This window comes from Palaemon carinicauda, unplaced genomic scaffold, assembly GCF_036898095.1.
Source record: "Palaemon carinicauda isolate YSFRI2023 unplaced genomic scaffold, ASM3689809v2 scaffold16, whole genome shotgun sequence".
In the NCBI taxonomy this organism is placed as follows: domain Eukaryota; kingdom Metazoa; phylum Arthropoda; class Malacostraca; order Decapoda; family Palaemonidae; genus Palaemon; species Palaemon carinicauda.
This window is the reverse complement of record NW_027169147.1, coordinates 631,037-639,814: the sequence shown is the minus strand read 5'-3', so window position 1 is coordinate 639,814 and position 8,778 is coordinate 631,037.

Here is an 8,778-nt window from a genome sequence, read left to right as displayed (position 1 = left end):
CGCGACACGCCTGCTGCAAGGGTAAGTTCTGTTCGTGTGCGTACATGACGAGTAACTTCTTAGTCTAGTAGACAGGGAAAACGTAGAACGTCATCCTCGTCAGGGAACTGCGTCCTATTACGCAGAAAAAAGTTACAAGATCCCAGATACCATAGCGATGATGAACTGACCGCTTCAAGACATTCCAACTTCGCTCTTCCCAAGAAACTAATGTCACATGGTTGTGATGTCATAGTTCGACAATAGTAGGCGAAGAAAAGAGCTTTACTTCATCATTCCAAAGCGGAACGGGAACGTCTTGGACTGTATTAACAGGATCGCTCAGCGGAACATACGTTTAAGGCACAAGGTCCGCGATGTACCTCAGCCTACCGACCTTCCTTCTCCCAGGGGTTGGAAAGTAAGGAAGAGGTGTAAGGTTAGGAGTAAGATGAACACGAACAAATACCTCCTCCAGTGCACTGTACTATGTTTACGAGTCACTAAACAAGAGCGTTTTAAAACATAATACATTAAATCATAAAAGATCTGCCCGTGGTGGGAGATATACTCTTACGCTCTATTCTCATAAAAGCCTTAATGCACTTCCTGCTGTTGCAGCTGCAGGCACTGCATCAACCTCTACAGTAAGTTTCGTTACTTTTCTGAGAATGATTTAATGTTAATTTATTTATTTTCTTTTTTGGGCTCAAGCCATGGCGTCCTGATGGAAGGTTCCTTTTTGGTAGCTTCCTTGGGTATATCACTACTAAGTATTCCCAGAGAATTTAACCACAGGTTATCACAGAATTCTAACTTCTGGAGCGAGTATCCTAAAGGTTTCCCTTTAAAGACATCGTATATCAACAGGGGACGCATGTATTAACGCGCCACATAGCTATCTACACCCCAAACAGAGTTAACACTTCGGTGTGTAGGGGCGGGGAATAGCTGGGAGCCGTTCCACAGCTAATCTCGTTCGTGGCTACTTTTGGTACTCGAGACGTAAACAAACGGGCGCCATTGCTAAATGACGTCACGTCCGTCGTCATCCTTCTGCTAGTAGCTTGCCTTACTAAGACGGATTTTCCCTTACGCTTTTTTCATCAACCTGCATCTTCGTCATGTCGCTACCTTCGGCCTCGCCTTCTTCTGGAAAGTTGAGTACAAGGTTCCAGTATTGTTTAAATAAGCTCTGACCGTAAAGTAAATTTTACTTTTCGAGATATTTGATGTTTTGTGGCAGAGCTGTGCCTCGACCGGACCCGCCATTTTATGGCGTCGCTGTTGTTTGCATGCATTATTTAGTTAGCCTCAACAGCGTTTTTTCCGGCCTCATTAACTAATCGATACTATTAGTTATTTAGTCTTCATAGCTAGGAACTTTTATATCGTGTTTTGACGCTTTTTTATCGGTCATCGACTGACCCCATACCAGTTGGCTACTATAGCCCCTAGGCCAGAGTGCCTATATCAGTGTTCATGCATGATTTTTATCAGTGATCCTAGGTTAATTATGAAGATAGTGGCATTATTGTACAATACTTTTGACTGTGATGCAAGTGTTTTCGCCTTCAGGGACCATATAAGGGACAGGTTAGATAGTGTGTCTTTCTAACCTAACCTACATGTAGGCCCCCTATATGCTTCCTTCATCCTCTGCCTTAGGGCATCCCCTCTGTGTAGCCTTGCTCCCCCTACCACGTAAGGGGATCAAGCTCATATCAGAGTATATTATCGCTTCTCTGTCCTCCCTAAGGGAATGATCCCCCCTTAAGGTTGCGTCCGAGAATGAGGAACGACTAGTCCTTCCTCTTTTTCTGGGGTTAGGTCTCCGACCATCCCTGCAATAGCGATACGTCTTCCATCCTTCCTAGTTCAGGATGTAACATCCCTGCTCTAGGTTAGGTTTTGGAGGGGTTAGTTGTGTACCTTGCTGAAACGATACCCATGCACCGTTTTCAGACAGGCTGCCTTACCTCAGGCTAGGGAGTGTCCTCCCTTCCTTGGTGGCCGCTCTGGTACAGAACCTCCTCCACAGAAGACCCTTCTCTTCTCCCCTCCCCACCTATCTCTTGTATGGCCTAGCCTATACTTAGGTTAGTCTATACACTTCTGTCCCCTGTCCTACAACTCCTCCTTAGGGTGGAGTGTTAGGGCTACCTTGAGCTCCTATGTGCAGTCCGCTCTGGTACATATACCCTTCATAGTGTCCTATGGGGTTAGCCACTGGATGCGTTCTGTCTGCAGGGGTTTCCCCCCCCCCTGGGTGTTCCCTAGCCCTCCCTTGGGCTACCTTAGCTCCTGGTCCTCTGCGGCCCCTGCTTCTGGGTGATAGGGCTAGTCTCTATCATGGGTACACCCACTCAGGTGGGATGTCTTGGGGTCCGTGGCCGGCTACATCCCTCCTTCTGTCTCTTTCACTATCCTGGTGCCGGTCCCTTGCCGCCTCCACTGTCGGCGATACCCACCTCCTACCTTGGTGACTTATCCCTTACCCTCTGGGCCGCCAGTCCTCCGTGTGCCGGGGGACTGCCGCCTGCCACCGGCTTCCAGCCGATGGCCTTCCCTCCTTCCTCCTAGCTTTGGTCGTCCGTCCACCGGCCGGCCCCCGGAGTGCCGGCACCCGCTGCCGGCAGTCCGGTTCTGCTATAACCACCCTTGTCCCTGTCACCAAGCCGGCTACCTACGGCTGCCGGAGCCGACGCTCCCTGCCGGCAGCCGGCAGCCGCCACCCTGGTATTGTTCTTGACTTCTATATTGTCTTCCCTAATGCCAGAAACTCTGCTGGAGCGGCCTCCGGCGTGCCGGCGGTCTGCCGGAACCTTCCGGAGGCGTCAAGACGACTTGCACCCCCTTCTACTAGCTATCATCTGATGTTGATAGCCCTACACTGCAACCAGATGACTTGTTTACGTAAATGGATCAGTATTTTATTACCGTTCTATTAGTAACCATGCTGTCTTCTTGCATATCAGATTTCCAGCATGCTGTGTGTATCTTAGCACGGCTGGTTGCCGGAAACCGTTACCCTATGGGATCTTCTAGTTCCCAATTCTAGAATCTGAGTGGCCTCAGTCCTAGCCTTATACCCTTGACAATTTCCAATAGAATTCCCACTGCCCTATGGGCATTCTATGTTGAATTCTATCCTGTGCCTTCGGTCACAACGAATTGTCCATGGATGAAGGTTACGGTAACCAGCCGGGCGAGATACACGGAGTATGTACCTATCTCCCTCTCTCAGCCCATCCTCTGTGCATCACACCTATTGTCAAGTTAGAATTAATAATTAATATTTAACTTTAGTTTAAGAGTCATTCTTATGACCCCCCCATACTCATGTTCTCTTTCTTTTACAGGAGGAGCAGATGAAGTGTGACCACGGCTTCTGTGCAGTGAAGCGCCCGCACTTCTATGGACATACGGCGTGTAGGACCCACGCCCCTTGTGCCAACAAGAAAGGGGATCTGAAGTTCTGGGACCCGCAGAACTGTACGGTCTGCCAGGATCGCCTGGTCGATGCGTTTCATAACCCTCCCTCAGCGGAGATCAGGGACGCTTCTCGGGATAAGCTACGCAAGTGGGTGCGTGGCTTCCAGAAGAACGCCACTGGACCGTACCTTGCCACTGAAGATATGAGGGCCTTATTGTTCCTAAAGGCCTCCCCTGATTCTGTGGTCCCCAAAGATCAGATCCCCACCGTCCAGATCACGGTGGAACCCGACATAGTCATGGCCCAGTCCATGTACGAGTGTCGCCTGGATTGCGAAAACGATGAACATATGTCGGATATTTCGGAGGACACGGAGAAGACCCTCATGGCCCAAGGCGCGGAAAATGAAGAGGACCAGGTGGAATACACCGAGTCGGAGCAGGAGGTCGCTCCGCCTTCCATCCCCGCCCCTACTCCTACACCGACGGAAGTGTCTCTCCCGTCTACCTCCGCTACCCCGGATCCCATCCCATCCGCCCAAGAGATGTTCCGTATGATAGAAGCCCTTATGGAACAGAAGCTTCAAGTGACTCACGAGTTCATCAGGTCCATGGGAGGGTCCAAAGAACCGAAGAAGATCTCGGTTAAGGACCTCCCTGCATGCTCACATGCCAACCCCTGGAGGTATGCCGAGCATATGGTTATCGCGACCGGCAGGATCTTTATCAGCGATAAGATCGGCACGGTCCCCCTGGAAGAAGTGGAGTTCTTCCCGAACTTTGAGGCTTACCCGGACTGTTATGTCCGGCTTCATTCTGAACATGCCTCTAAAGAAGAGACCGAACCCAAGGAGGTGATAGTGTTCGATCTCTCGAAGGCTCAGGCTATGCTAGCCACCGCGTTCAAAAGTAGGGGTTTTACCTGCTCTAAGCTTCCGGCCCTGACCAAGAAGCACCCTATTTACGTCGCACCCGACGACGCAGTCCTTCCCTTCACGGAAAAGGCCTTCGCTGCGTGCCACAAGGCTGTGGAAGAAGGGAAACCCTGCCCTGCACTGGAGGAGTGCAGACCCTTCTCCATGGTAACTCCCCCGACGCTCGACACTGGAAGGATATCCAGCATACCTTCGTGGTGGGAAAGTTAGATCCTGACGTAGCCGGACGTCAATTTAACGAGGACCTCCCGAAACTCAATGACCATCTCCTTCGTCGGGAACAAGACACGAAGGAAAGGCTCGCAGCATCCATGTCCCTCCAGGTACAACTTGATGTCATGGCTGGTGACACCAGAGTCCCCGACCACTACATGGTACTCGCCAAATCGCACATGGCGACTCTGGTGAAGGACTTGTACCACTTCATGAAGGCTCGGAGAGCCTGTCGAGAATTCGTGTTCTCAAGTGCCACTGTGAAACACGAACCCCGGAGGCTGATTTCCTCCAACATCTGGGGTAAACACCTCTTCCCCTCCGATCTTGTGAAAGAGATCACTGACAAGGCTGCCACTGAGAATAGGAACCTTCTCAACAAGTGGGGCATGTCAAAAAAGAGGAAATCCTCTCAGGACGATGGCCCTCAACCTAAGAGGAAATCTTCCAAGCAAAATCCCCAGCAACGTCAACAGCGACGACAGTTTCCGGGACCCGCTACTCCCCAAGTGGCTGCTCAGCCACAACAGACCTTTCAGTTGGTCACCCAACCGGTTTTGTCCCAGTCACCGGTTTTCACCCCTGCCTTTGAACAACGGACAACTACCTTTCGTCCCAAAGGTAGAGGCTCAAACAGGGGTGCAAGCAGAGACGCATCTCGCCGTCCCTCCAGAGGCAGAGGAGGAAGGGGAGCTAGCGGCCGAGGCAGTAAGCCCTCGGGACACCAGAAGCAATGAAGTGCTTCCGGTGGGAGGAAGACTCCGCCAATTCCAGGATCGTTGGACCTTCGATCCCTGGGCATACAGCATCGTCAAGAAAGGTCTAGGCTGGAGTTGGACTCAACCACCCCCAACCTTCCAGCAATTCTTCCAACGATCAACCCCCCTTCTGGAAGAATATGTCCTAGACCTCTTGAACAAGAAGGTGATAAGGAGGGTAAAGTCCACCAGGTTCCAAGGGAGACTGTTTTGCGTCCCCAAGAAAGACTCCGACAAACTCAGAGTCATTCTGGACTTATCCCCCCTCAACAAGTTCATAACGAACGACAAGTTCAAGATGCTGACTCTTCAACAGATAAGGACCCTTCTGCCTCGAGGTTCCTACACGGTCTCCATAGACCTGGCGGATGCCTACTGGCACGTTCCAATGAACCATCACGCTTCCTCCTACCTAGGATTTCGACTCCAAAGGAAAAGCTACGCCTTCAGGGCCATGCCCTTCGGCCTCAACGTGGCCCCTCGGATCTTCACAAAGTTGGCGGACGCCATAGTACAACAGCTCCGCCTCCGAGACGTCCAGGTGATGGCCTACCTCGACGATTGGCTAGTCTGGGCTCCATCGCCCGAGGATTGTTTAAAATCCTGCAGCAAAGTCACCCAGTACCTAGAACACCTGGGATTCAAGATAAACGCGAAGAAATCTCGCCTCTCTCCAGCTCAGAAGTTCTGATGGTTAGGAATCCAGTGGAACCTTCAGTCACACCGCCTTTCCATCCCCCAGAAGAAAAGGAAGGAAATAGCAGGGTCTGTCAAGCGACTACTGAAATCCAAGCGGATCTCAAGACGCCAGCAGGAACGAGTTCTAGGCTCTCTACAGTTCGCCTCAGTGACAAACCCGGTGCTTCGTGCACAGCTAAAGGATGCCGCGGGAGTCTGGAGACGTTCTGCATCCATCGCTCGAAGAGACCTCAAGAGACGGCTCCCAAACAGACTTCGACTTCTCCTCAAGCCGTGGTCGGAAGCAAAGGCCCTGAAGAGGTCCATCCCTCTTCAACACCCACCTCCATCACTCAACATCCACACGGACGCTTCGCTGGAGGGTTGGGGAGGTCACTCCCACCAAAAACAGGCTCAAGGCACGTGGTCTCCACTATTCAAGACGTTTCACATCAACATCTTGGAGGCCATGGCAGTCCTTCTAACACTGAAGAAACTCTCCCCGCCTCCCTCGATCCATATTCGTCTAACCCTAGACAACTCGGTGGTAGTTCGATGTCTCAATCGCCAAGGCTCAAGATCGCCCCAGATAAATCAGGTGCTTCTAACAATCTTCCGTCTGGCAGAGAGGAAGAAGTGGCACCTATCTGCAGTTCACCTACAAGGATTCCGCAACGTGACGGCGGACGCTCTATCTCGGACAAGCCCGATAGAGTCGGAATGGTCTCTAGACGCAATATCATTCTCCTTCATCTCTCACCAAGTCCCGGAACTTCAGATCGATCTCTTCGCAACGAGCGACAACAATCAACTTCCTCGATATGTGGCCCCGTACGAGGACCCCAAGGCAGAGGCAGTGGACGCCATGTCCCTGGACTGGAACAGATGGTCCAAGATCTACCTGTTCCCTCCCACCAACCTTCTGCTGAAAGTCCTCTCCAAACTGAGAACCTTCAAAGGGACAGCAGCCCTAGTGGCTCCCAAGTGGCCCCGGAGCAACTGGTACCCCCTGGTCCTGGAGCTACAGCCCACACTGATCCCTCTCCCGGGCCCAGCTCTCTCCCAGCAAGTACAGAAGTCGACTGTCTTCGCTTCATCATCGAAAATCAAGGACCTTCATCTCATGATTTTCTCTCCCTAGCCGCGAAGAAGAGGTTTGGGATCTCGAAGAAAAGTCTAAACTTTCTCGAGGAATACAAGACCGAATCCACAAGACGGCAATACGAATCATCTTGGAGAAAATGGGTCTCATTCGTCAAGGCAAAAAATCCTTCGGAAATCACCATTGATTTTTGCATGTACTTCTTTATTCACCTTCATGGACAGGGCTTGGCAGCCAATACGATTTCTACTTGCAAATCGGCCTTGACTAGACCACTGTTGTATGCCTTCCAAATTGATCTGTCCAGCGATATCTTCAATAAACTGCCGAAAGCATGCGCTCGTCTACGCCCAGCACCCCCACCGAAACCGATCTCCTGGTCATTGGACAAGGTGCTCCATTTCGCCTCCAACTTGGATAATGATTCATGCCCTCTCAAGGATCTGACTCAGAAAGTTATATTTCTCTTTGCTCTTGCTTCAGGAGCCCGAGTCAGCGAAATAGTGGCATTATCAAGAGAAGAGGGTCATATCCTGTTTACTGATTCAGGAGACCTTACCCTCTTCCCGGATCCGACGTTTCTCGCCAAAAACGAATTACCCACCAAAAGATGGGGCCCTTGGAGAATATGCCCCCTGAAGGAAGATGCCTCTCTAAGCCCAGTAGAGAGCCTCAAGGTCTATCTTCGCAGAACTTCAGACTTTGGCGGAGGCCAACTCTTCAAAGGAGAAACATCGGGCAGCGACCTTTCACTGAAACAACTAAGAGCGAAAATCACCTACTTCATTCGCAGAGCGGATCCTGACAGTACACCCGCCGGTCACGATCCTAGAAAAGTTGCATCATCTCTGAATTTCTTTCAGAGTATGGACTTCGAAAGCCTTAAGAGTTTCACAGGCTGGAAGTCCTCGCGTGTTTTCTTCAAACATTATGCGAAACAAGTGCACGAAGTCAAACATTTTGTGGTAGCCGCAGGTAGTGTTATGAAACCTGCACCTAACTCTGCATAGAACAGAGAGTTACTTGGGACTCTAACTCTTCGGGTGCCTATGTTGACCCTCGAGCGATACGTAGTGATGTCGAAAACACTTAGTGCTTTCTTATAACTGTTCTTATCCCAGGTGAAATGTCATAGTCGTCACACGAGTGCCGCATGCCTTGAGCATGATGTGTTTTATTTAAAGACTGACGTTCCTCGAGAACGAGTGCCTACTAATAAATTTGAAATTCCCTTTCAGATTCAAGAGCAAGTCTTTATTACTATGTACATTATAATTTGTTGTAAATTAACTTTACGTATTATTGCAATTCATTTAAATTTTCTGCAATTGTGGAATAAAATTCTTATTTTATTACTTGTGCGTCTCAATCCGCTCCTACTTATCCTATGAAATACATGTCTGTCATAGTTTTATTATCCCCTTCCTCTTATGGTTAATGAAGATACTAAGGTCTCAACCCTTATTATATATTCACCTATGCAATTTAATATTCCAATACGAATACTTACTCTTCATACCTTAGAGACGAGATAATTCTCCTCTACATACAGTGCCTAACCACCACTCGTCTGCTTTTGAGAATGTTCCTATATGAATGCCAACCATTCAGTCTTGTCTCCAAGTTCCTCAGGTTCTTCTAGCAGGGTGAATAGCCCTTCGATACCCGCTTTGATCTC